Below are 26,126 nucleotides of genomic sequence, written 5' to 3' on the forward strand. Positions count from 1 at the left end.
AAAACTTATTTGGGGGAAAGAGAGGGATGGGAAAGTGGGGGGAGGGGGGCACTCAGGTTGCCGTTTCCTCCAGGTTTTTGTTTTGAAATGGGAGCCGGAGGCCCCCTGCCAGGGGTTAATCGCCGCCTCCCGTCTCTCCTCCCCTCTCTCCACCTCTTTCTCCTCCTCCTCCGTGGCCCCCCCGCCTCGGCTCCCGGCGCAGGGCTGGCTGCTGGCGGGCTGCGCGGATCGGCGGCGGCTGGGGCTGTGCCGGTGCCCGGAGCTGCTTCGGGATCGGGGTATTTAAAGCCGCCGGGTTGCAGCAGCCAGACTCGCCCGAGCGAGCAGAGCGCGCAAAGCTGAGAGGCGGGGGCACACACGCACACACACACACACACACACACACACACACACACACACACACACATACACACACACATTACACACACACACACACTCCCTCCCTGGCCGCGGAGGAGGAGTGGCTGCAGCAGCAGCAGCGGCGGGGCGGCAGTAGTGGTGGTGACTGGGGCCGCGCGGAGCCTCGGGCAGGGGAAGGAGCCGGAGCCGGCGCTGCGCTGAACCGGGCGGCTCTCCTCGGCATGCAGCGCCTCGGAGCTGCCGGCGCCCCGCAGCCGGAACGGGCTGCGGCACAGGCAGAGGCGGCTGCGCCCCGCTCGGGCTGAGGCTGAGGCGGTGCCAGCGGCAGCAGCGTTCCCTGCGCCCCGGTGAGTGGGGCGCGCTTCGGGAGCCCAGCCCTGGCTCGGGAGGAAAACCCGCCTTCGCTATGGAATGGGGAGAATGGAGGAACAGGGACCTCCTGCCCCGCGTGGGCGAGCAGGGACCCCCTGCCCCCGTGTGGCTATATGCTCTGCTTGCCCCCAACACTAGGGAAGGGGGAGGATACCTGGGGGAGCAGGGTCAGTGCCTGGCGGGGGGAAGGGGACGTGTGGCTCGGGAAACAGGTGTATGAGTGGAGCAGATTGGAGGGGGGGGGTGCCGAGAGGAGAGCATGGGGGGGGACCCTAGTCCCAGGGGGGGGGGGCTGATCGTGGGGGAGGCTGCCCATCCACTCTCAGATCAGTCCCCTGTGTCTTAAGCCAGCAAGGTGGCTGGCACAGTCCGGGCGCCGGGCACACGGGCTCCTGACTGAGGAGAGCCTGTCAAGTGGGATGAGGGGCTTAGCCTGAAAAATTCAAACCGCTGGAGGAGGTGGGGGTGGCCGATGATGACTTTTTTCCCCTTTCTTCTCCCGTTTTGGGGCCCCTTCTTTAGTGGGGACAGAGAGCTAGACTAGATGGCCGGTGGAGCCCATAGGGTTCCTACTGAGCTCCTGAACTCATCTCGCCCCGAGGCTTACGCGGGGAATAGATTGTGAATGGGCTCCGGCTGCTACTTACTCTCTGGGAGCCGGCTTTGTCAATTGCTTCTTCTCTAGGGTTTAAACTCAGTAGGAAATTGAAGAGAACATCAAGGGATCCCCGAGGGCCAGCCACGGGAATGAGGAGAACACGAGGGTCACTGGGGAACCAGCAGATTCCCGGTGGCGAATACCAGTTTTTAAACGTATAGTTTGTTTCCCAGGAACAGGAACTCCGAAAGACACCCTCCCTGCCTCCCTCGCCTCCCCTAGTGTTTTAGAAAGCCTTAGAGGTGGGGATTTAGGCGTTCTTCTCAAATACCTTTTCTCAGTTCCTTAAAAGCAGAAGGTTCTTTGAGTGGAGAAAACGAGATTTAAACCCATGATTCCCTTCTCTGTGAAATGAAATAGCATACGTCCTTACTTCCCCTATAAGCTCTGTCTGGATTTAAATACAGAGAAACCGATCCTGATTTTGATACTCTTCAGACCACCACCCCCCTTCCCCGGCACCCCCCCCCCATTCATTTCCCAACCCTTTTCCAGCTCGCTTCCCTCTTTCCCTCTGTTTGTGTTTTAATCACTTTTCAGTTAAGAGTAAATATTTAATTAATTAAGTAATTAAATTCAGCTTATGTGTGAATCTGGGTATTTGCACATCTGTGCATATTGGTACAACCTCTCTCCACCCCATCTGCCCTTCTTCATCCTCCAGCCCTCCCACACAATCATTCTCCCCTCTCCGCCTTTAGGGCCGAGGATTTGAGAAACAGGAGTTACAGAAAGATTCTATTCATGTTTGCAGGGAACTCCTGGTAGCAGGAGCCAAAAAGCTTTCTATGAAGCCTAGGAGCAGGTAAAAGGCTTTCTTTTGAGAGCCCCACCCCATGAACCTCTACCTCAAGAAGTTAGTATTTATTCTTATCTTATTCATAGAAAAGGAAATTTCTTCCTGCAACTATACTAATTATTGCAGAATCAAGGGAGAGTTTTAATTAAATTAAAGCCATTCATTAAATAGGGGGGGGACATAAGTGAAGGGCAGTTTCCCTCTATTCACTTACCGTGTTTAGTGGAAGAGAGAAAAATAATTCAAAACAACCTGTCCCAGTGTGTAATTTAATGTTCTAATAAGCATCCGGAAGGATGATGGTGCTGGGCTTGGCTAATGAAATGTTAGACATTTACACATAAAGTATCTTCCTTCCCTGGGTGGTTTGTGTGCATAAATATGTTCTATTGACGTTCTATCTGAGAAGGGTCAGCAGGAATTTGGGGTTGTAACTGTGGGCATCTGGGGTGATTTTTAACATTTTAACTTAAGGGTTGTTCTGTGGGTTTGTTTTGTTTTGTTTTGTGGTTGTTGTTGTTTGGTTGGGTTTGTTTGGTTTTTTTTAAACCCTGATGGTTTTTTTTAACATTATGAGTACTGTAGCAGCTTGACGTTGTGCAAAGAGAGCTGGATTTGGAATGGGAGGGCCTGTATTTGAATTCCACCTCTGCTTCTTACCAGTTCTGTGGTCTGAGGAAAGTCATTTGAACCCTTAACCAATTACCTCAGCCATGAAATGAAGGGCTTGGTCTCTTCCAGTTCTAATTCCTAGGATGAGTTTCTTTTGTAAATCTTGTCTCCATGGATTATTTTTCTTTCAAAGAATAGAAGTAGAGACAGTTGCTTCTCCTTGACGGGCTAATGTCCAGTATAAAAGCAAACACCTGGCTACTGTGCAGTATAACCTGAAACAACAAGGCTGTAGATGCTATGGAAAGGACACTGAACTGGGTATCAGGAGACCTTGGCCCTAATCCTGCTTTTGTGCCATTTATTAATGTGACCTTGGACAAGTCATTTCCCCTCTTTTGGTCCCAGTTTTACTTTCTGTGCAATAGAGAGATTGAATAAGACATAGGGGTCTTACTTGGGGTCTATGACCTTTTAAAAAAAATGTTTCAATAATTGTATCTCAGTGTATTGGACTTTACACTCCTGTATATTTCATTTAATGTGTTGAAAAGCATTATTTTGCTTAGAGATCTGTTGGTTTCACCAGACTTCAAAAGGACTCATCACACACACACACACACACACACACACACACACACACACACACACACACACACAGAGAAAATGGTTAAGAAACTCTGGATAAAAACAGTGGTCTGCAAAGTAGAGCCCACAGGTCAAATCCAGCCTACCTATGTGTTTGGACCACCTGCCAGCTACAAATGGTGGTGGTGTTTGTTTGGGTTTTTTTTAATTTTAAAATATAAAACTTTACTTTAAAATGTAAAAGCCGGAGTCTGGCAACCCCTGGATTAGAAGATGTCCCCATCCTACCTGCACCTCATTTGAAATGCCCTTTGAGTCTTGGTGCTATCTCCATTTTACTTTTCCCTAACAATTCTAGGTCCATTTAAGTCAAACCAGTCTTGAAACTGGATATTCCATCTCCCATCTCCGTGCCTTCACCTAAGCTGGCCCCCCTCTCCCTGGAAGGTGTTCTCCTTCCTCCCTTCTAACTGAGAATCTCTGTCTTCATTCAAGGCTCCACTCAGGGCTCAGCTCCTTCCTGTAGCTGGATTCCCTCCATCTCCACTGTTATTAATACTCTAGCAGACCGTAAGCTCCTTAAGGCAAAGATTGTCTTCCTTTTATATTTTCAGCATCTGGAAGTAGATCCTTATTCATTGATCTCTTCCTCAGATTATCCTAAATTTACCCATTTGTTTACATGTTATAATATCAAGTGATATAGATATAGATATAGATTTGTTGTTGTTGTTGTTGTTGAGTCTTTTTATCCGTCTGACTCTTTGTGACCCCATTTGGGGTTTTCTTGGCAAAGATCCTAGAGTGGTTTGTCATTTCCTTCAACAGCTCATCTTTACAGATGAGGAAACTGAGGTAAATAGGGGTTAAGTGACTTGCCCAGGGTCACACAGCTAGTAAGTGTCTGAGGCCTGATTTGATTCCAAGGTCAGTGCTCTAACCCCTGTGCTACCCAGCTGCACTTGTGTGTATGTACACACACATATACATATATATACATTATGGCCATTTACAATTCTCATAACTCTATATCAACTACAGAAATAAAGCATTATGCAAATAATAATTATGTTGTGTATCCCTCCCCACCCCCCACCCCCACTCATAGATTGTAAGCCCTTTGAGGTCAGAGATTGCTTGACTTTTCTCTCTCTCTCCCCAGCACCTAGCACAACGGCTTGCATGACATTTAACAAGCATTTGTCAAACTGAGTGAATCCAGCTGTTTTCCCTGGTGAGGGTGGGGTGGCCACAGGGCAAGATTCTTTTGTATTTACATTGAGAATGTAAGACATTAGCCAGTCCCAGAGGTTAATGCTGGACATTCCATGTAACTTGTCTATGCAGGGAAAGTCACCATACAGTAACAGAGCAGCATAGTGGTGTGTTTAGCTCATCTGTAAGTAAGAGAAATGGCAGGTTTTATTCTTCTGTTTTCTTTTCATTAAACAGCATGGCACTCCACCCATACTCCTGTCCTTTCTGTACCTGCATACGCTCTTCCAGCCAGAACATGAATAGTGAATGTAAGGGGGGGAAAAGTGGAAAAGACGTGGCTGTTGTAGCTAGCTAGCTAGCTAACTATAGGAGGGTTTAGATCTCCACAGGAGCCAGGAGCTCAAGGGGTTGGCTCTTGTGCTTCAAAGATCCTGATGACTGTGTGTCTGGAAGGTGTCATGAAGCCGGCTTAGCCTTGCCCTGGAAGTGATCAAATTTTGGATGTGACTGTGTGGCTTTCCCAGAGTTCTAGGATATACCATCTGAAAGAGGTCCCCGGGGATGACAGAGGGCTCTACCTGGAAGAACTCCCTTGCTGCCAGTAGCCATGAGCAAAATCTGCAGAAATTGTCCCCCAGATCTCTTTGAATGAAAGGCGCTATCTAATTGCAAGATCATTAAGATCATTATAATTAATTGGCACCCTGATAAATGGTATGATTGCCTAATTGGGGCTGTTGCTAGGGAACCAGGGCTCATGCCATGCACTGCACCGTTGCCAAAATCGAAATGGCACACCTAAGCCTGCCTGAGTGGTGCATGGAGCTTTGGACCCAGCACTTAACAGGTGGGAGCAGGCTTGGTGCTTTTGGCCAAGTCACAGCCATTCCCCTCAGCAGCAGCAGCTGCAGATGACACTTCTGTTGTGCACCTGCTATGTGGAGGTACAAATGGTATACCCACCCTATGTTATCATTGCCTGGTAGCAGAGAGAATGGTGCAGAGGTACAAAGTTCCTTTTTTCTACATTTTGAACTTGAATTTAGTGAAGCATTTTGTGGGTCTAGTGACAAAAGGGACAGCTTCTGGGTGGGCATGTCCTGAAATAGGAGATCATGTCAGGTATTGGGAAGAACTTGAAGTCAGAAGACCTGCATCCCTTGCTTACTGGCCGTGTGACCTTGGACAAATCATCTCCTTCCTCATAGCTTCGTCAGCGATTCCTTGGATGGTTGTTGTAAGGAAAGGTGCTTTCTAAGCCATATAGCAATAGAGAAATGTCATTGATGATTAGTATAATTGTCTGCAATGTTCTCTGAACTCCTGTAACACTGTTGTCTCTTCTGTGTGTAGGGCAGTTAGGTGTCCCAGTGGATAGTGCACTGGCCCTGAAGTTGGGTGGACCTGAGTTCAAATTTGACCTCACAAACTTGCTAGCTGTGTGACCCTGGGCAAGTCACTTAACTCTGATTGTCTTAAATATCCAGGGCCAACTCCAGCCATCCTGATCTATATCTTGCCACTAGACTCGGCTCTGAAGGAGAGAGTGAGGTTGGCGACTTTTTAAAAAAAATTTTCGGGGCAATGAGGGTTAAGTGACTTTCCCAGGGTCACACCGCTAGTGTCAAGTGTCTGAGGTCTATTTGAACTCAGGTCCTCCTGAATCCAGGGCTAGTACTTTATCCACTACGCCACCTAGCTGCCCCCTGAGGCTGGTGACTTTGCACAGCCCTCCCTCGCTTAAATCCAATTCAGTACAAGTCATGACATCACCTCCCAATGTCATGGTCCTTTTTAAGAATGAAGGACAAACAACAACAATAACAGTGTATTATGTGCATGTCACGTAGCACTTAATTCTATATTTTCTAGAGTTGGTCTTGAATAGTTTCTTGTGTGTATGTATGTGTATACACACATATATGTATGTGTATACACACATGCCCGTATATACATGTATGTGTACATGTGGTGTAGATATGTGTGCCTGTTTATACATGTATGCATATGTATGTATATGTGCATATACACTCACACGTGAAAGTTCACCACAGAGGTTATATATATATAAGGAGATAGAGGTATGGGTAGATTTTTTTCCTTTGCACAACTAGATTATAAGTTCCTTACGATTAGGAACCCAGTCTTTTCTCTTTATTCATAGATACCAGCCCTACCCAGGCTCCTGCTATCCCAGTGCAGATACTCAGTGATAATAAATACTCGTTGATTAGACCCTACCAGATGCAAAGCATTGGGTTTTATCGTCTTGGGGAGAAACAGTGACATTTATTAAATGCCGACAGTGTGCCAGATACTGGACTTAAGGGGCCTGGCTTCAGGCCCGAACTCTCTCCACTGGTTCGGTGCTAACATCTTGACTTTGTCTACAACTAGAACCAAGCCCCACACCCACCACCAGTTGTAGGTATAGACCACCGAGCCACACTACCTCGAGGTCCTGACCTGATTCTTGGTTTCCCTTCCCGGCTTCCCAGGATTCTTGGCTGCTATTTGTAGAGCTCTGAGTTTCACCTGAGAGCTATCAAGTTGACCCTGTTCCCAGACTCATTACAAGGAGCACTCCTATGCTTGAGTTGGTTGGCCTGGTCCGTTCTCCAGGGAATGTGAATGGTACCCGCCCCTCAAGATGTGTTTGACCAGGTGGGAGGCCAGATGTTTGAGGAAGGGGCCTGCCAAGAATCCTGCTTGCTGACTGAAAATCAGTCAGAGTGAAGAGAAAAGGGTAGGGTGGAGCAGGGCCTACAGAGGGTTTGATTCATTAGGCCCACAAGAGAAAATGAGGAGACTTAAGGAGGATTTTCTCAGCTAAAGCAAGGAGACAAGTGCTCACAGCACTCTGGGATGTAGCCATCTTTAACTCCACAGCACATGTTTTTGGAGCACCCCATCCACCATAGCCCTTTGTTCTCCTGGGAGACACGAGATGCGCAGGAATAAGTAAATACATGGTTATTTGAAAAGGGAGAGAACACTATCAAAAGGACTGTAGCTGAATTTCAAGGCATAAATTCATTCTCTATATTAATTTTGTTTTGGTGGGGCAATGGGGGTTAAGTGATTTGCCCAGGGTCACACAGCTAGTAAGTGTCAAGTGTCTGAGGCCAGATTTGAACTCAGGTCCTCCTGAATCCAGGGTCAGTGTTTTATCCACTGTGCCACCTAGCTACCCTGCTCTATATTAATTTTTAAAATCTCTGTTAAATGCCTGATGTGCATAGAGTACTATGCCAGGAAACCAAGGAGATGAAAGACACCGTCCTCACCTTACGGACTAGTATCCAACAAAGTTCTAGGTAGAAGCGACTAGGTGGCCCAGTAGATAAAACACTGAGCCTGAACTCAATAAGTCCTGAGTTCAAATCCCACCTCAGACACTACCAGCTTTGTGACCTTGGGCAAGTCTGGTGATTAAACCTCTGTCTGCCTCAGTTTCCTTCCCTGTAAAATGGTGATACTATCACCTCTATAGCCCAGGGTTGTTGTGAGGATCAAATGAGATAACATTTGTAACATGCTTAGTACAATACCTGGTGCATCATATACACTATATAAAAGCTAACTATTATTATCATCAGCATAGACCCAGCCCACAGTTCTCAAGCTGACCACACACCATGCCTCTCATATCCAGCCCAGCAGTATACTTCTCTTCCTGGTTACTGTCATAGCTATGTGATATTTATCTGTACTTTCTACCTCTTGCTCTGGGAACAATAACCATTCCTACCACTGCTTCTGAAGAGGCTTCGTGGCATAGTGGCTATAGGGCCAACCAGTCTGGGCACGAGGAATGCCCGGGTTCAAATCCTGCTTCTAACACAGTACTGCCTGGGACCCTGGCCAGGTCACTCAGCCTCTCAGGGCTCAAGTTTCAGACAAGACGCTGGCCTCGTTGGGAGGAGTGTTTCCATCTGAGATCAACTGGAGGTATAGTGGATAGAGTTCTAAACCTGGAGTCAGGAAGACCTGAGTTCAAATACAGCTTCAGACACTTAGTAGCTGTGTGACCCTGGGCAAGTCACTTCCCCCTGTTTGCCTCAGTTTTCTCATCTGTAAAATGAACTGGAGAAGGAAATAACAAACTACTCTGGTATCTTTGTGAAAAAAAAAAACCAAAATGGGGTCATGAAGAGTCAGGGATGACTGAAACAACTGAACAACAATGTTGTGCTTGAGGGGAGTACAAGGGTGAGTAATACCTTATGACTGTATGTTGGATATGAGATTTCAAGGTGCTTTCATGCTTATTAACTCATTTTATTTCCTCAATAACTCCAGCAGGCAGGCAGAAGGATGGGCATGTTACTCTCCCTATTCTTCAAGTGAGAACATCAATACACAGAGAGCTTCTATCACTTATTTAAGGACATACAATGAATTAGTCGATCTTCAAGGAGCTCCTACAGGATTTAGAGTTAGTGGATCTGGGTTCAAATCCTAGTTCTTATTACCTGTACACTTAGTACCTGTGTAAATTGAACCAAGTCACTTGGGTTCTTCAGGCCTCAGGTTCCTTACCTGTAAAATGAAGAAATTGAACAAGATGATGTTTAAGGTCCCTTCCTGCTCCAAATCCTATGATCTTCTGATTTCTAGGGGAATTAATTGACATTCAGAAGAGATCTGCAGGAAAGGGAGTAAGGAAAGTCTTCACTGTGAATTCCAAGAAAAGTAGTAGACTGTCTAGATTTCCTATTATGCATAAGAATCTAGCTGACATTTACAGAGCTCTTTACTGTTTACACAGCACTTTACAGTATACAAAAGGTACTCCAGCAAAGTAGAAAATGCACTAGATGATTCAGAATTAGGAGGTGAGGGGGCAGCTAGGTGGCACAGTGGATAAAGCACCAGTCCTGGATTCAGGAGGACCTAAGTTCAAATCCTGCCTCAGACACTTGACACTTACTAGCAAGTCACTTAACCCCCATTGCCTCACCAAAAACAAAACAAAACAAACAAAAAAGAATTAGGAGGTGAGCTCTGAGCTTACTATCTATGGGGCCTCCCTGGACCCCATTCTCCTCCCCTGCTAAATGAGACAGTTGAACTAGGTGAATATTAAAATCTAAAGTCTAAACTCCCTCCTATCTCTGAATTCTGTGATCTGTGGTCCTTACAGTAACTTTATAGGGTGGGTAACACAAGTATAATTTTCCCCACCTTACAGAAGAAAAAAAATCTCACCTAGGATAGATTTAAGTGACTTAACCAAGATGGCACAGATAGTGAGGAAGAAGGAAAAGAGAGTGTGCATTTATTAAGCAGGGTCTATGCTTCAAGCTTTACAAATAGAATAGTGGCTCTGAAGTCAGAGGGCCTAGGTTCAAGTTCCCTCTCAAGTGCTTACTACCCGTATAACCTTGAACAAATCACTTAACCCTTCTAGGTCTCTCATTCCTCTTTCTTGAGAGTATTGAACTGTATGACCTCAGAAATCCCTCTGGCTCTAAATGTATGTGGCACAGTTGATAGAGTGTCAGGCCTGGCTTCAGGAACACTTGAGTTCAAATCTAGCCTCAGACACTTGCAACTTTTGTGACCCTGGATAAGTCACTTACCCTGTTTGCCCCCACTTTCCTCATCTGTTTAATAAGCTGGACAAGGAAATGGCAAACCACTCCAGTATCTTTGCTACGAAAACCCTAAATGGGGTCATGAAGTCAGATGTGACTGAAAAAAATGACTCAGCAACAACAGATAATATATACATACACACATATACACAAATGTGTACATATACACACATATATGTATACATGGATAGCTAGGTGGCACAGTGGATAGGGTGATGGACCTGGAGTCAGGAAGATAAATCTTCCTGAGTTCAAATCCAGCCTCAGATATTTCCTAGCTGTGTTACCCTGGGCAAGTCACTTAACCCTAATTGCCTCAATTTTCTCATTTATAAAATGAACTGAAGGAGGAAAAGGCAAAAGTGTTCCAGTATCTTTGCCAAGAAAACCCCACATGGGGTCTCTGAGAGTCAAACACAACTGAAATAACTATACAACAACAGATATATGCGCTTGTTTATATATGTGTGTGTATATATGTATATATGGTAATATATGTGTATAAATACATATATAATATATATATAACTTAAAATATTGTTTAGAGAGGGAATCTACCAGACTGCTAAAGGGGTCCATGATGCCAAAAAAAGGTTAATAACCACTGTCATGGACCCTAGCTTCTTAAACTATGGGTCACAACCTCATGTCTGGTCGCATAAATGAATGTGGGGGTCACAAAAAAAATTGGCAACAGTAAAAGGTTATGTATACCTATTTTATACACCTATATACCCATGGTCGCATTAAAAAAGGGGTCATGAGTGGAAAAAGTTTAAGAAGCCCTGTCCTAGACCATAGAATGTCAGAGCTAGGAGGAACCTTTAAAGGATCATTAGTCCAACCCCATCATTTTATAGAAAAGGAACTAGAGGCCCAGAGAGCCTAAATGATATGGCCACAGTAGTACACACACGGGTAGATTATAAGCTCACTGAAGACAAGAACTATCTTTTGCCTCTATTTGTATCCCCAACACTTAGCACAGTACTTGGCACATGGTAGGTGCTTAATAAATGTTTATCGATTGAATGATCGATTGAGGTAATAGGTAGCAGCTACAGGGCTCCATGGATGGAGCTCTGGGCCTTAAATCAGAAAGACCCGAGTTCATATTTGGCCTCAGATACTTACTGGTTGTGTGACCCTGTGCAAGTCATTTAACCTCTGTTTCCTCAATTGTAAAATGGGGATAATAATAGCACTTAGCTCTGAAGATTGCTATAAGCATCGAGTGAGATAATATTTGTAAAGTACCTGGCACATATAGGTGCTTAATAAATGCTTGTTTCCTTTCCTTCTTTAATTCTCCAGGATTGACTTAGCCTCCAAATCCAGTCCACTATACTGTACCACCAAAGGGATTTCACCAAATCCCTGAGGCTAAAGCAAGGTAGTGCAAGTATTAGTTCCCCCACCTTACGGAAGAAAAAAATCTCACCTGAGGTAGGTTTAAGTGACAGCCAATATCACACATCTGGCAAGTGAGGGGGAAGGAAAAGGAAGTATGCAATTATTAAGCACCCAAGTAGGGAATCTGTATCCCCCTAATAGGAGCTTATTAAACCGAGGATCTCCAGGTATTAGAATCTGCCTCTCCTTGCCATTGAAAGTGGCTCTGAAACCCCACGAGACTCAAATAATCCCTCCAGTACTCCTTAAGCTTTGCAGCCTGTGCTTTTCAAGGTCAGTGATCCCTAGGGGAGAGCCCCCCTAACGTGCCTAAGTACAGTATCTCTTGGTGGGTGCTGAACCAAATCACCTGCTCTGGTCCTTTTACGTCTCAGTATCCTCGTCCGAAAGAGGGCAGTGATTTGCTATCTATCACCGGCTGGGACCATTGAGCGCATTCATGAGGCAGGTGTCCATCCAGTGGAATGGGTATCCCCGGGCAGTAGGTGCATTGACCGAATCATGCTTGTCTCTGCACTCCCCCCCCCCCCTTACTCTGCTCAGTCCCAACTGTCATGGTCTTAGCTTTCGATTCTCCTTCTCCTTCCAACAAAGCCATTAGCGTATCTGGTGATGCAGTGAATTCCTAATAGCCATGAGGTTCTCATTGTGACACTCTATGGAAAATTGGTCCCAGCTCCAGGACTACTTCTGACCTATCAGGCAGCAGGAGCTTCTTCTACCACTTTATAGTCTATTTCAAGCTGCTAATTAGATTTCACAGCAAACACCGGGTTAGGAATGGACCTGTCATTCTAATTCTCTTGACTCACATTTCTAAATTTAGCCGGTTATTTGGTAAAATTGCTTCAAATGCTCTCACCCAGCTACCAGTACATGTTTCCCAAATAATTGTGAGCTTCGAGCCGTCTCCAAGGAGTGCTAATAAGGAGTTCTTCACCTACTAATAACGGGGATGTAACATGTAGAAATCGTTTATACATCTGTGAATGGATGGGGGTGGGGGGAAGCCTAAGTCGAAAGTAATTACTGAGGGAGAAAGGAAGCTGGTCATCACAACTTTTTTTTTATATTCCTTGTGGAAGGTAATGGTAATTTCTCTAAGTGTAAACATTCATTCCACGTGGATAAACACACACCTGCACTAGGTACCTTCCAGGAAGGAGTGAAAGCCTGGGATAGAAATAGCCATCGCTCACTTTAGAAGACCATGGAATGCAAGACTGAAAGACACCTTATAGCTGGAAGGAGGGATTTAAACACCGTTTAGTCTATTCCCCTCATTTTATAGATGAGGAAACTTGGGCTCAGAGAGCCTAGGAGCACACACACAGCTAGGAAATCATGGACTTGGGGGTAGAACTCAAGTCCCTGGATTCTGCCTATGGAAAGCGATGTGGAAGCCCAAACGGGACCTTTTGTGAAATCATCCAGTCCTACCACTTTGTTCAGTTTGGGTTTTTTTCAGCCATGTCTGACTCTTCATGACCCCATTTGGAGTATTCATGGCAAAAATACTGAAGTGGTTTCCTTCTCCATCTCATTTTACAGATGAGGAAACCGAGGGAAACAGGGTTAAGTGACTTGCCCAGGGTCACACAGCTAATAAGTGTCTGAAACTGCGTTTGAATTCCTGAAGATGAGTCTTCCTGGCTCTAGGCCCAGCACTCTATGCACTGTGCCACCTAGCTGCTAATTAGATTTCACGGCAAACACCTGGAATATCACTTCTCAAAGTGTGGTTCATAGTCCCCCTGGGCATCTGGTCAAAACTATTTTCATAATAGTACTAAGACATTTTTAATTTCTAAAGTGGTAAACATTAATAGATATAACCTCCATAGAGAAAAGTTCTTTGGGATCCCCAGTACTTCTTTGGGGGGGGGAAGGGGTGCAGAGCAATGAGGGTTAAGTGACTTGCCCAGGGTCACACAACTAGCTAGCGTCAAGTGTCTGAGGCCAGATTTGGACTCAGGTCCTCCTGAATCCAGGGCCGGTGCTTTATCCACTGCACCATCTAGCTGCTCCAAATCCTGGAGCCTTTTTAAGAGCATAAGGGAATCCAAAGACTAAAAAGTTTGAGAATCACTGGCCTAAAGGATAAAGTGTTTTACTGGGAATCAGAAAGACCTGGGTTCAAATTCCACCTTTGAAACTTATTACCCAAGTGACTTATCAAGTCGCTTAATCTCTTTCAGCTTCAGTTTCCTTACCTATAAAATGAAGGCAATAATACCTACCTTGTAGGATTGTTAGGTGGCTCAGATGAGATCATGTAGGACAGCTAGGGGATGAAGTGGATAAAGCACCAGCCCTGGATTCAGGAGGACCTGAGTTCAAGTACAGCCTCAGACACTTGACACTTACTAGCTGTGTGACCCTGGGCAAGTGACTTAACCCTCATTGCCCCGCCCTGCAAAAAAAATAAGATCATGTGTGTAAAACATCTTGCAAATGTGTAATAATTTAATAAATGTAATAATACCAAGGCATGGTGTAGCATAATTGATAGAGAGCTGGCCATGAAGGCAGGAAGATCTGAGTTCACTAAATCTCTCCATGCAACTAAGTCTCAAAGTTACAGATGAGTGGCTAGCATGCTTCACTTTGGGGAGCAGGCACGGGGAGTGATTTCCACACTGACCATTCCCTATACCAATGAAATCATGGGGGTGGACAAAAAGAGGAGTCAGATCATTTTCTTTTTTTTTTCTATTCCCATACTCAATAGAATTCAAATAGAAATTATCTAGAAGCAGGTTTCAATTTTGCTATTTTAAAAAATGCTCAGACTGTTGTACAGATATATGAAATAATTGCTTTTTTTTTAGTCATATAAAAAGTATTGGCTCATGAATGCTCTGAAGACTCACTGTAAACTTCTTCAGGAAAACTCCAGTAACAGACAGATAATGGGGATGGTATTTACTTCATCTTATCTTCACACGGCTTGGATTTCTTCTCTTAGGTCTCTATGTTTTTTTTTTGTTTTGTTTTCAAGTGAGGCAATTGGGGTTAAGTGACTTGCCCAGGGTCACACAGCTAGTAAGTGTTAAGTGTCTGAGGCCGGATTTGAACTCAGGTACCCCTGAATCCAGGGCCGGTGCTTTATCCACTGCACCACCTAGCCGCCCCAGGTCTCTATGTTTTGAGAGCTTTCCATACCATGTAGTTTAGTGATTGGAAGTATTCAGTATGGCAACATCTATCATGTAGCTTGTTTTTGAGTTTTTATGGGTTTAAATAAAATCTAGGTGATGATGGGCAACAGTTTTGTCTATAATAATCAACAAACATTTATCAAGGATGTTCTAGGTACCAGATACCGTTCTAGGCATTGGGGATGCCAGGACAAAAGGGAGGCAGCTACTCACTCCCCTTGAGAAGCTTAATGTCTGGTCAGTATATATATGCTATTGTTTTTCACACATTTAAGTTGTATGTGATTCTTCATGACCCCATTTTGGGGTTTTCTCGGCAAAGACTGGAGTGGTTTACCATTTCTTTATCCAGCTCATTTTACAGATGAGGAAACTGAGGTAAACAGGGTTAAGTGACTTTCTCAGTGTTACACAGCTAGTAAGTATCTGAGGCTGGATTTGATTAATCTTCCTGATTCCAGGCTTGGCACTCTATCCACTGGGCCACCTGGCTGAAATACCTATAGAGAGATATGTAGATATATACAAAAAATGGGGCAGCTAGGTGGCCTGTGTGTATAGGTAGATATAGATATAGATATAGATATAGATATAGATATAGATATAGATATAGATATAGATAGATAGATATAGTGAGGCAATTGGAGTTAAGTGACTTGCCCAGGATCACACAGCTAGTAAGTGTTAAGTTTCTGAGGCCGGATTTGAACTCGGGTACTCCTGACTCCAGGGCCGGTGCTCTATCCACTGTGCCACCTACCTGCCCCAGTATATATATTTTTAAATGAGGCAGTTAGGTAGATAACATGCTGGACCTGGAATCCAGAAGACTCCTTTTTCTAAGTTCAAATCCAGCTCAGACACTAGCTGTGTGACCCTAAACATATTTGTAATATGGAGATTTTGTGATATGGGTTTGTGTAGGATAGGGAGCTTTGGCAGTAATCATTGTTATCTTGTCCTTATTCTTTGCTATCAGATTCAATCCATCAATAAGCATTTATGAAGCACCTACCATGTGCCAGGCACTGTGCTAAAAGCTGGGGATACAAAAAAGAGGCAAAAGACTGTCCCTGCCCTCAAGGAGCTTATGATCTGATTGGGGGAGACAATATACAAACATGTATAGAAAGCAAGCTATATACAAGATAAAAAGCACAAAGTTAACAGAGGGAAGGCACTGAAGTTAAGAGGGGTTAGGGAAGGCTTTCCATTTTTTTTTTTAAAAATGGCATTTGGGGGGCAGTTACGTGGTGCAGTGGATAAAACACTGGCCCTGGATTCAGGAGGACCTGAGTTCAAATCCATTCTCAGACATTTGACATTTATTAGCTGTGTGACTTTAGGCAAGTCACTTAACCCTCGTTGCCCGGACCCCTCCAAAAAAATATTTTTGTTGGGATTTAGAGGAAGGCAGAGAGGTCAGTAGTTGGAGCAGAGAAGGGAGAACATTTCCAGGCATGAAAGACAGCCAGAGAAAGTGCCCAGAACTGAGAGATGGAGTGTCTTGTGAACAGCCCATGAGGCCAGTGACCCTGGATCACAGAGTACATGCCAACAAGTAGGGTTGGGTAGAAATGGTGCTGGGACAAGTCTCCATCCTGCCATTACCCATTTTGCATTCACTGTTCTACAGACACAGGTGAATAAGTAAATTGCTTTGTGTGTATACTTGTTTCTCCTCATTAGACTCGCTCAATATGTCCTCGGTACACTGGACCATGTTGCCTCGCAGACAGTGTCCCAAAAGTCTTACTGCAGTTTTGAGCTTTTATAGCTTTGAATTGCACCAATACCTTCAGGACAGTGACAGATGGCACAATAGGGTTGCTAAACCTCATCCCATGCCCTCAGAATTTTCATGTCCCCTGCTGGGGACATAGCCCCTTAAGCCAAATCACACACCTCACAAGAGTATGGGCCATCAAGATGGAGGTCTCTCATCTTCTTCCTTAGCGTTCCTTCCCTCCCTGCCTAGAAAGGGTAGCATTGGGAAGCTTAATAATTCGAAGAGAACAATGACTCTGTCCCTTGTCCAGATTTATTGCTTTTGGCCCCAGCAAGGCTCAGGGGAATCATGACTTTGTTCCAGGGCCTCAGGGGCCGCTTTTGTCCACAAGTGGGTCGGTTGGTGAAGCGTGACACTGGACACAACGGGCAGAGGTGGACATTTCTATTTGCAATTTCTTTCTCCTCTGCTCCCTCCCCCGCCCGGGGACTTCTGACTGGCTTTATTATATCTATGCATTGGACTAGTTAAATGTAATTTTAGAGGTTAAGAGAGCAGACTACATTGCAGACCTCTATGAAGCCCAGAATCCTCTGGTGCTCTCTGCTGCAGATAAACTCATAAGGAGATTGGGTGGAGAGTATTCCCTTCCAGGTATAAAATTTTAAAAATAAGCCACTGTGGGTCCATGTCTCCCAAAGTAGCCATGTGCAAGGGCTGAGCCAGGTCCAGAAACAAGCCTCTGGTGCTCACTAAGCATATGCCCTGCCTATAGGCATAGATTTAATGCCATCTAGGAAGGAGCCCACCATTTCCTGGACTTTCAAGGTCCTTGACATCCAGTCGCTCAGAGGCTCCTGGGAAAAAATCTTTTGAAAACCCAGCTATCCTAGACTAGTTCCCTATGTGACTTTGAGCACATCGCTTTCTAGCAGGAGACAGGGCCAGACCAGCATCTCGGCTGCCCCTGGCAGACACAGCAAGAGATAAGGCCGGACAGTTCCTGCAAAAGGTAGAGCCTGTTCTTAGCCATGAAGCTCAAGATTGGGCAGTGCCCACCCACGACAAGCCACTCGCCCAAGTTTAGAAGGAGATGCAGATGAGCAGGGCAGTTTTGCTATGACCAGTTATGTTTATGACTGAAAATCAATGTTTCATATACGGTCCTTTTTTCTGTTCTTCGTATATTGAAATTTTTGTTTATATTTATACTGAAATGTCTATTAGGCAGTTAGATGGCACAGTGGATAGAGCACTAGTGATCAGGAAGACCTGAGTTCAAATCTGACCTCAGTCACTTTTGACCCTAGGAAGATTGCTTAACCTCTGTTGGCCTCAGATTCCACAACTGTAAAATGGGAATGATAATAAATACCACCTACCTTCCAGGGTTGTTCTTTATTCTTTATATAGTATCTTATATATAATCAGATCTCTAGTGGGACCTCAGTTGCCATCTTGTCCAGCCCCATCATTTTTACAGATGTTAAAACTGAGGCTTAAAGAAATAGAGTGACTTGCCCAGTATCACACAAGTAGTAACAATCAAACATTTTTAACCTGGGTCCTCTGGACCTGCGCTAGGTGGCACAGTGATAGACATAGTGCTGGACCTAGAGTAAGGAAGACCATTTTCCTGAGTTCAAATCTGACCTCAGGCACTTACTTGCTGTGTGACCCTGGGTGTGTCACTTACCTTTGATTTGCCTCAGTTTCTTCATCTGTAAAATGGGAATAATATCGTAGTGGTCACCCTTCATGCTCAAAGAGGACTAAAACGGCATCACTATGTCAGGGTCAAGGTAGAGTTTGTCTACCTGTGGCTAATCAGACCAAATATGAGTTCAGAAGGCACAAACAGTCCATGTAGACAAAAAATGGGAATAATACTAGTACCTGACTGCCTCTCCCCTCCAAGGTTGTGGTGAGGATCCAATGAGATAACAACAACTGAAAGGTGCTTAGCATAGTGCCTGGCATGTAGTAAGTGCTATATACATGTTATTATTATTGTCGTCGTTGTTGTTGTTGTTGATCATCAAGAGGTATTTCTTAATCTTTTAAGCACCATCTGATATCCCTCCTTTGTGCAAGGCCAGGAAAGAAGCAAATTTATATTGGGAACCCCCAAACTGCCCTTCTGTTCCCTCCCTTCCTATCCAACCCTTAAAAAAAACAACTTTCAAATCCTTCATTTGCATTGTAATGTCAATGACTCATAACATATGACCCTCCTCGCCTCCCCCATCCCAGGAGACTTTGCATTTTGGCAAGGATCAAAGCCTAAGGGGGCTAGAGATGCTCTGATGTTGAAATGTCAGGCATCAGCCGATGGGTGGTTTGGGGATAGAGATAAGCTGTGCTTCCCCCCACCAGCAGGGTGTTGTGTTTGTATACCCATCCCTTCCTGTTTAAATGAGTAGAGGTGTGCTGATTGCAAAAGGGGATGAGAGGGTTAGTTACTATTCTCTCAATGCCAGGACCTAACTTGTCTTATGAACTTTGCTGTTTCCTTTTCCCCCAGAGCACTCTGGCCATTGCTGGGGAGGGTGGTGACTTCCCAGCCCTGTCCCTGTGGAGTGGGTGTGCTAGGGGCCATGCAGTTCAGAGGCGATTCAGTCACCCCCAGAGCCCTACCCACACAAGGCACATTGGAGCTTGATGGTGGGCACACTGATAAAAATGGAACTATTTCCATAACCTGACAGCCAATTTTTCCCAACAAGATTATAGGATTTTGAGCTGGAAACCACCTTAGAGAAAATTGACACGAACCTCCTGGTAGTGGAAAGAACCCATTCCCCAAAAGGGAAAGTGACTTGCCCAAGGTCACACAGGCAAAACCTGGATTCGTGCCCAAATCCTGCACGGCCAGATCCAGTGTTGAATCTACTGTTCCAGGCTTCCTGAGTCTGTTTAAATCACACTTCATTGAATTGTCCAGCGTGGAGGCATAGGACACTAGTGGGAATCTGCTCAGAATCATGGACTTTAGAGCTAAAAGATTCCTTAGAGCTTCTAATCCAACCTTCTTGTTTTTACAGATGAGCCAACAAGCCCAGGTTGGTTAAGGGACTTGATGAAGATCACAGAGACAGTTAGCATTAGAATCCTCATGAGAAGCCAGGGTTCTTTGTCATTTTATCTGGATTTTGCATAAAGAAATAGAATGTTTGGCCCCTAGCAGGTGTCAAGTCCGCAACAATCCTGGGCATAGAACCCAGGAGTCCTTGTCCCAGTTTTCTCTGGTCACTGGCTAGAAAACCTATGTTTGTATTCTAGCCCTAATGCTTACCACGTGTATGACCTTGGACAAGTCATTTTTTAGCTCACAGTGCCTCAATTTCCCTATCTATAAAATGGAGGGGGGTAGTTTAGAGCAGGGATTCTTAACCTGGGGTCTTCAGGATGTCTATGAACTTGGATGGGAAAGAAAAATGCATCTTTTATTTTCACTGAATTTCAAGTGAAATTTAGCATTTCCTTCAATTATAGATTTTTTAAAAATAATTCTGAGAAGGGGTCTATGGACTTCATCATAATGACAAAAGGGTCCGTGACACACACAAAGGTTAGGATCATCTGGTTTAGGTGACTTCTAAAGTGCCTTCCAGCTGGAAGTCCTTTGGGATGGAGTTGCTATAAGGGTTAGCTGCCCCAGTAGGGGAGAAGGAAACTCTGGGTCAGAGGTAAGGCAGGCAAGCATGGGCACCGAGCACCAACTGGCATTTTCTTAAGAGACCTCAAAAAAGCAGAGAATTCTTGCTCAGACCTCCCTAAGTGTGGCTGTGGCCCATCCATGGCTGTCCATACCAGAGCCCTCTCAGAGCAAGCTTACCCATTGTTTCAGAAGGCATGCTTTCTCCCTCTTGCCAAGCTCCCACCGGAAAGGCCTACCGAGGGCAGAGTAACCCAGTAGCCTGGGCCTGGCCCCTGCTAATCTTGCCTAGCTGACCTTTTCCCCACCTATGACTTCATCTGTTTAAGTATATTTCCTCATCTGTAAAATGGGATAATGATTTCCCTCCCCCTCTCCCCCTCCCACCTCCGTCTCATGAGATCACAGGTGTTGGAAGTGCTCTGTAACCATTCAGTGCTCTGCAGATGGAAGATGGCACTTGTGGTAACCCCTGTTTCTACCTGGGTGTGACTCCTTTGCTGGTTCTGCAGATGTGTACCTAAACTCTTTTCTTATTATACCCTCTTTGCTCTGGGGTCCTAACCTTGATTCTCCCCCTTGCATTCTTTACCCTTCACCTTTCCCCGACCAACTGCTCACCCCACTTCCCATTTTAGGTCTTGTTTCCCCACTTAAAATGCCCTCTCTTCTCCATCTTCCCCTGTTGATATTATACTCATTCTTCAAGTCCCTTCCCTATCTGGTATTGTGGACAAGGCCAAGCCTTGGAGTCAGGATGACCTGGGTTCAAATTCTGCCTTAGATACTTGGTAAACTGTATGACCCTAAGCAAATCACTTAACCTGTCTCTGCCTCAGTTTCCTTAGATGTGTAATTAAGGGTTGGATTTGATGACCTCCAAGGTGCCTTCCAGTTCTAAATATGGCAGCCTACTGAAGCCTAGGGACCCCTTCTCAGATTGTTTTTTGTTTTGTTTTGTTTTGGGTTTGTGGGGCAATGAGGGTTAAGTGACTTGCCCAGGGTCACACAGCTGGTATGTGTCAAGTGTCTGAGGTCAGATTTGAACTCAGGTCCTCCTGAATCAAGGGTCAGTGCTTTATCCACTGCACCACCTAGTTGCCTAGATTGTTTTTAAATGTATAAAATAAGATGTGTAGGATTACAGAGGAAGTCAATTACATTGAAATATAGTTATCTGAAGGTTTAAAAAACAACCCCAAGTCTACAGATTCCCTCCACCCCACCCCATCTAATCTTCCCAAGCTGGAAATTATTTTTCTCTCATTGAATCTGATAATACTTTGGCGGGGAGGGGGCATCCAGACCTGTGATTTCATTTTTATAAAAAACTCCCAGAATGAATCTCCTTCTGCCATCGCAGATCAGTAACTGTTCCTGAAAATACTTCTATTTGTATTATGTGTATGTGTTCGTGTCCTGTTGCCTTTGTGTTCCCAAATATCAGATGCCATTTGATGCCATCTCACTGTGTGGCTGAGCATGACATCTTGTCCATAGCGGAGGCTCCAGAGACGGATGTTTGTTGAATGAATGAAGGAGTGAATTCACAGTTCAGCTCAGTGACCGGCTGTGGGGCCGCCTCAGTGGTCTGGCTAGCTGGGTTCAGAGTACTGGTGTGGGGACCTCTCACTTGGGGGGTGAACAGTTAGCTTCTGCTGAGCCTGGGTGGTAGCAGATGGGTGAAGGCCTCACACAGTACAGGCCTGAGGTTCTTCTGTTCCTGCGTTCTTGGTTGGGTTGGGTTTTTGTCCCCTGCCACAGTCCAGGACAGGAGAAATCACGGTTCTGCCAGAAAGAGAGCCACTGCCCACAGCAAAGGGAGGATCCCAGAAGTAGAAGGGCCTGACAGATGTGCATGTGTCATCCTATGTCTAGACAGAGTTCTGGATAGGAGAGATTTTAGATCACACATCCCCCTTCTTCCTCTGCCTCTCCCTGTTCCCTCAGGCTCTTTCTCTGACCCGAAATCCCCTCTCCTCTGCCTGTCTGACATCTCCTCTGGCCCTTCAAGGCCTCTCTAGCCTGGAGCGCTGGCCTGGGAGTGTAGGATCTTGGTTCTAGACCCGACTCTAACTGGGGGATGTTATTCTTCCTCTCTGGGCTTTAGTTACCTCATATGTAAAACGAAGTGGTTCGACTTGGATGATCTCTAAAATTTTTTTCTAACTGGTATTTTCTGATCATCTGTAATCATAATTAGCCAACAGGCATTTGAGGGGTTATCATCACTGTGGTGAGCCCTGGGGTTACTAAGACAAAAGCAAAGCAATCCCTGTCCCCAACTTATACGCTGCAGGTTATTCTAGATAAAGACGGCTGAATACCCCCATTCCCCCTGCCTTGCCCACCCCATCTTTTCTTGCTCTGGGGAACTCCTTCAAGGCTGCATCCTTAGGACATGTTGGGGTTGGGACCTTGGTTTCTATGGGCCCCTTTGATTATGCCTGATTTCCTTAGACTTTGTGCAACTGTGCCTCACTTAAATCCAATTCACTGGCAAGTCAAGGCAATCCCTATGATGCCCCTGATCCTCTTCAAAAAAATGAAGGACAAACAACAAGATTTCCTTAGATCAGGGATTTTTACCTTTTTTTGCATCGTGGGCCCCCTTCGGCAGTGGGTGAAGCCTAGGGACTTCTCAGAATATTTTTAAATGCATAAAATAAAATCCATAGGATTACAAAGGAAGCCAGTTAGATTGAAATGGAGTTATCAGAATGTTTTAAAAAAGCCAAAGCCATAGTCCCGAAGTTAAGAACCCCTGCTCTAGAATAATCCGAGAAGTACCCCTGTGCCCCGCATGATGCAAAGTACCCAAAGCCAAATGCATCCTCAGAAGTCTAGTATCCAGACTAAGGGAGGGGCGTGTACCTGTCAGTCCCACACCCTCAATTCTGGGTACCACTCTCTAAGAAAGGACATTAACCAAGCCAGGATGGTGAGGAACTTATGCCCATATAATGTGAAGATCAGTGAAAGGAACATAGGATGTCTAGTCTGGAGGAGAAAAGATGGGGTGAAAAGGCGGGGAAGGGGTATTAGCTTTAGTTGTCTGAAGGGATATCATTGGGAAGAGAGAATATATGTGTATATATGTATATGTGTGCATGTGTATATATGTGTGTGTGTATGCATGTATGTGGCTTCAGAGGGGTGGGAGTGAGGGAATAGGCATTTATATAGTACCTACTGTGTGCAAGGCCTGCACTGTACAAATAACACAGTAGGTACTATTATTATCCCCATTTTACAGTTGAGGAAACTGAGGATCACACAGTAAGCATCTGAGTCTGGATTTGAACTCAGATCACCCTAACTCTAGGCTCCCTAGTCAATCCACTGTGCCATTAGCTGCCCAGAGAGCATTGACTAGAGCAGTAAAAGGGAAGGAAGAGTGGAACAGGGATAGTGAGAAGCTGCTGGAGTACAGATTTCATCTTGATAAGAGGACTACCTTTCACATAAGCATTACCCATCAGTGGCTTTGGCTTCTTTGTAAGGTAGTGAGCTCACCACTTTGTAAGGCAGTGAGTCACCAGAGGTATTTAAGTGGATATGAGGTAACCACTTGCTAGGGCTTCTATAGAAGGGATGCTTGTACTGGGTGTAAAGGTGTACACCACCTGAAAACCCTGAATGTCTTTCCATCACTAAGGTTCTGTGACTTTCCCTGCCCCCTCTTCACTGTATCACCTCCCCAGATTTCAGCAACAGATGTGATCAATATTTATTAAACTGTCCCAGTGAGGCAATGTGGTGCAATGCAGAGAGCACAGGTGTTAAGAGCAGAAGGACCTGAGTTCAGATGTTGGCCCTGCCACTAACACTATCTGTGTGAACATGGGCAAGTCACTTATCCATCCTCTTGGATCCTCAGTTTCTTCATCTGTAAAATGGGATGGGGATGGGACTCGAGGGTGGACTAGAATTCCTGTAAAATTCCTTTACTCCTGTGAGTGTAGAGCAAATACTCTTCTGGCTGTCGGTGGGGTACAAAGATTAGATCAGGTGCAATCCCTAGCCTCATACAGCTCCCGTTCTTATAGGGGATGTGTCGGGTACACAGACAGCTGTAATTTTCAAAAACATGCTTGGTAACTTGTGTTAAGTGCCAACAGTGCCACATGAAGCTGGGGACAGGGGATCAAGGTGGGGAGGGGGATAACCAGAGCCACAGCTGCCTTCATGGAAGGGAGGTTCCTCCTCTATCTCATGTTCCCCTTACCCTCCTTTTCCCATACCGGCCTGGGTTTTCCAAGACTAGCACCCACCCATTTTTTATTTTAGGGAATTTTTGAATAGGTGTTTCTGGTTCTTCTGGGCTTTGCTACCAAAGAAGAGGGGAAAAAACAGTATAGTGTCCAGGGCAGAGCTGGGCATCAAAAGGGCAGGGTTCTAGTTCTGCTGATTGGTCTAAGGCAAATTCCTTCTCCTTCCTGTCTGTCCTCAGTTTCATTTATAAAAAGCAGAGGGTTAGATTAGTTGATCTCTGGGGGTCCTTCCAGCCCCTTCTCAGTTCTAATTTTGTGTTCTGAGATCTCCCTCCCTACCCCACCCAGGTCTGATGTTCTATGTTCTGAGGACCTTCTGTGTTCTAAGGGTCCTTTATGCTCAGCTGTCCCATGTTCTAAGAGCCCTTCCCTCTTAATCATGCAGTGATTCCCTCCCTGACATCCTTTGTTCTAAGGGATGTTTCCCCTCTAACAGTCCAGGAATCAATCATGAATTTCTGCATAGAATAGAAAAATCTCCTTAGAAGGAGGGACTCCATAAATACTAACTCATGTTTCTCTTGACATTTGTCCAGGTTAAATACAGATGCAGGAGCTAATTTTTCTGTAAATATTGGGAATCAGCTGTTTCCAAAGACCTTGTTCTGGGATAGGGAGCCTTGGGCTTGAGAGATGCTGCCAGAACTGTAGTCAGAGAGGGGACTGATTGTGTGCTTCTGAAATTGGCTCATGGGGACAAAGCTGTGCTATTTGCTTTATGGATGGAATAGCAAGTTGGTTTTGCTGAATGGGGTTCAGTGTAGGCCCTTTTAGTTCAGCTACTTTGAATCTCACAAAAAGTAGGTGGCTTCTCTTGTGTCTTTTTTTAAAAATTGATTTCTACCACATTATTACAGTGAACTGGCACTAGGCCAGGGAAAGTCATTGCTTGGGAAACTCATCAAAAATTGATTCATTGATCACTTGGTCTGATGTAATAATTAGCACTTGTTAATCTCTATCTTATTGCTCACTGGTTCTCTGGCTAAAATCGGGAAAAGGAAATCCCATTGATCCTGAAGAATCCCAATGGAAATTTTTATCAGTTCCCAGGAGGGCAATCTCTCTCCATCGGGATCAGTCAAGTGACAGGCATATACTTGGAGTACATATCTCATCCCTCCTCTGCATCAACTTCCAAACACACCACCAGCCGCTGACTCCAGGAAATTCAGGTCTCCGTGGTCTGTCCCAGCTTAGAATCTTGGTGCATTGGGGCCAGAAGGGACCTTAGAAAGCATCTAATGCAGATTCCTCACTCTACAAAGGAGGAATCAGAGGCGCAGAGAGGGGAGAGACTTGCCAAAAACCATGCCGGGCAAATGCCACTGGGACACTGTAGGTTTCTGCATTGCTTAAGGTATACTTTGGGCTCTGATAAGCTAAGAAGGGCTTTGTGCTCCAATACCAAAGAGGCCTGTTTCTTAGCATAAGTGTGTCATGCTCATTTCAGGAAGGATGTTGACATCTCACAGACCTGTGCTATGTTATAATACCCTGCTAATAATAAAATCGCTTATATAGAGCACCTTCCCTCTGGAGAACATGAAACGGTTGCACATCCCTGCTCTCTTTTGTCCTCATGGGGGCCCCATGAGTGATTGGTAAGGGTAGGTATTTTCACGGATGCACAGCAGAGAGAGGTTGTCACTTGCCCAAGGTCACACAGTAAACCAGTTGTAAA

At 45.1% G+C, this 26,126-nt stretch overlaps 1 protein-coding gene across 3 annotated transcripts in view; it reads left to right on the top strand.

Moving 5' to 3' along the window:
• SULF2 (sulfatase 2) overlaps positions 1–26,126 on the top strand; it is a 147,075-nt gene that overhangs the window by 382 nt on the left and 120,567 nt on the right. For 2 of the 3 annotated variants that reach the window (XM_043989118.1, XM_043989121.1), the window contains exon 1: positions 442–707. The exons of the other annotated variant lie outside the window; for it this stretch is intronic. The gene's annotated coding sequence lies outside the window, so the exon portion shown is untranslated. Of the gene's footprint in view, positions 1–441; positions 708–26,126 lie in introns of those variants that run through there. 3 annotated transcript variants of the gene reach the window in all.

Source organism: Dromiciops gliroides, chromosome 2 (genome assembly GCF_019393635.1).
Source record: "Dromiciops gliroides isolate mDroGli1 chromosome 2, mDroGli1.pri, whole genome shotgun sequence".
Taxonomy (NCBI): Eukaryota; Metazoa; Chordata; class Mammalia; order Microbiotheria; family Microbiotheriidae; genus Dromiciops; species Dromiciops gliroides.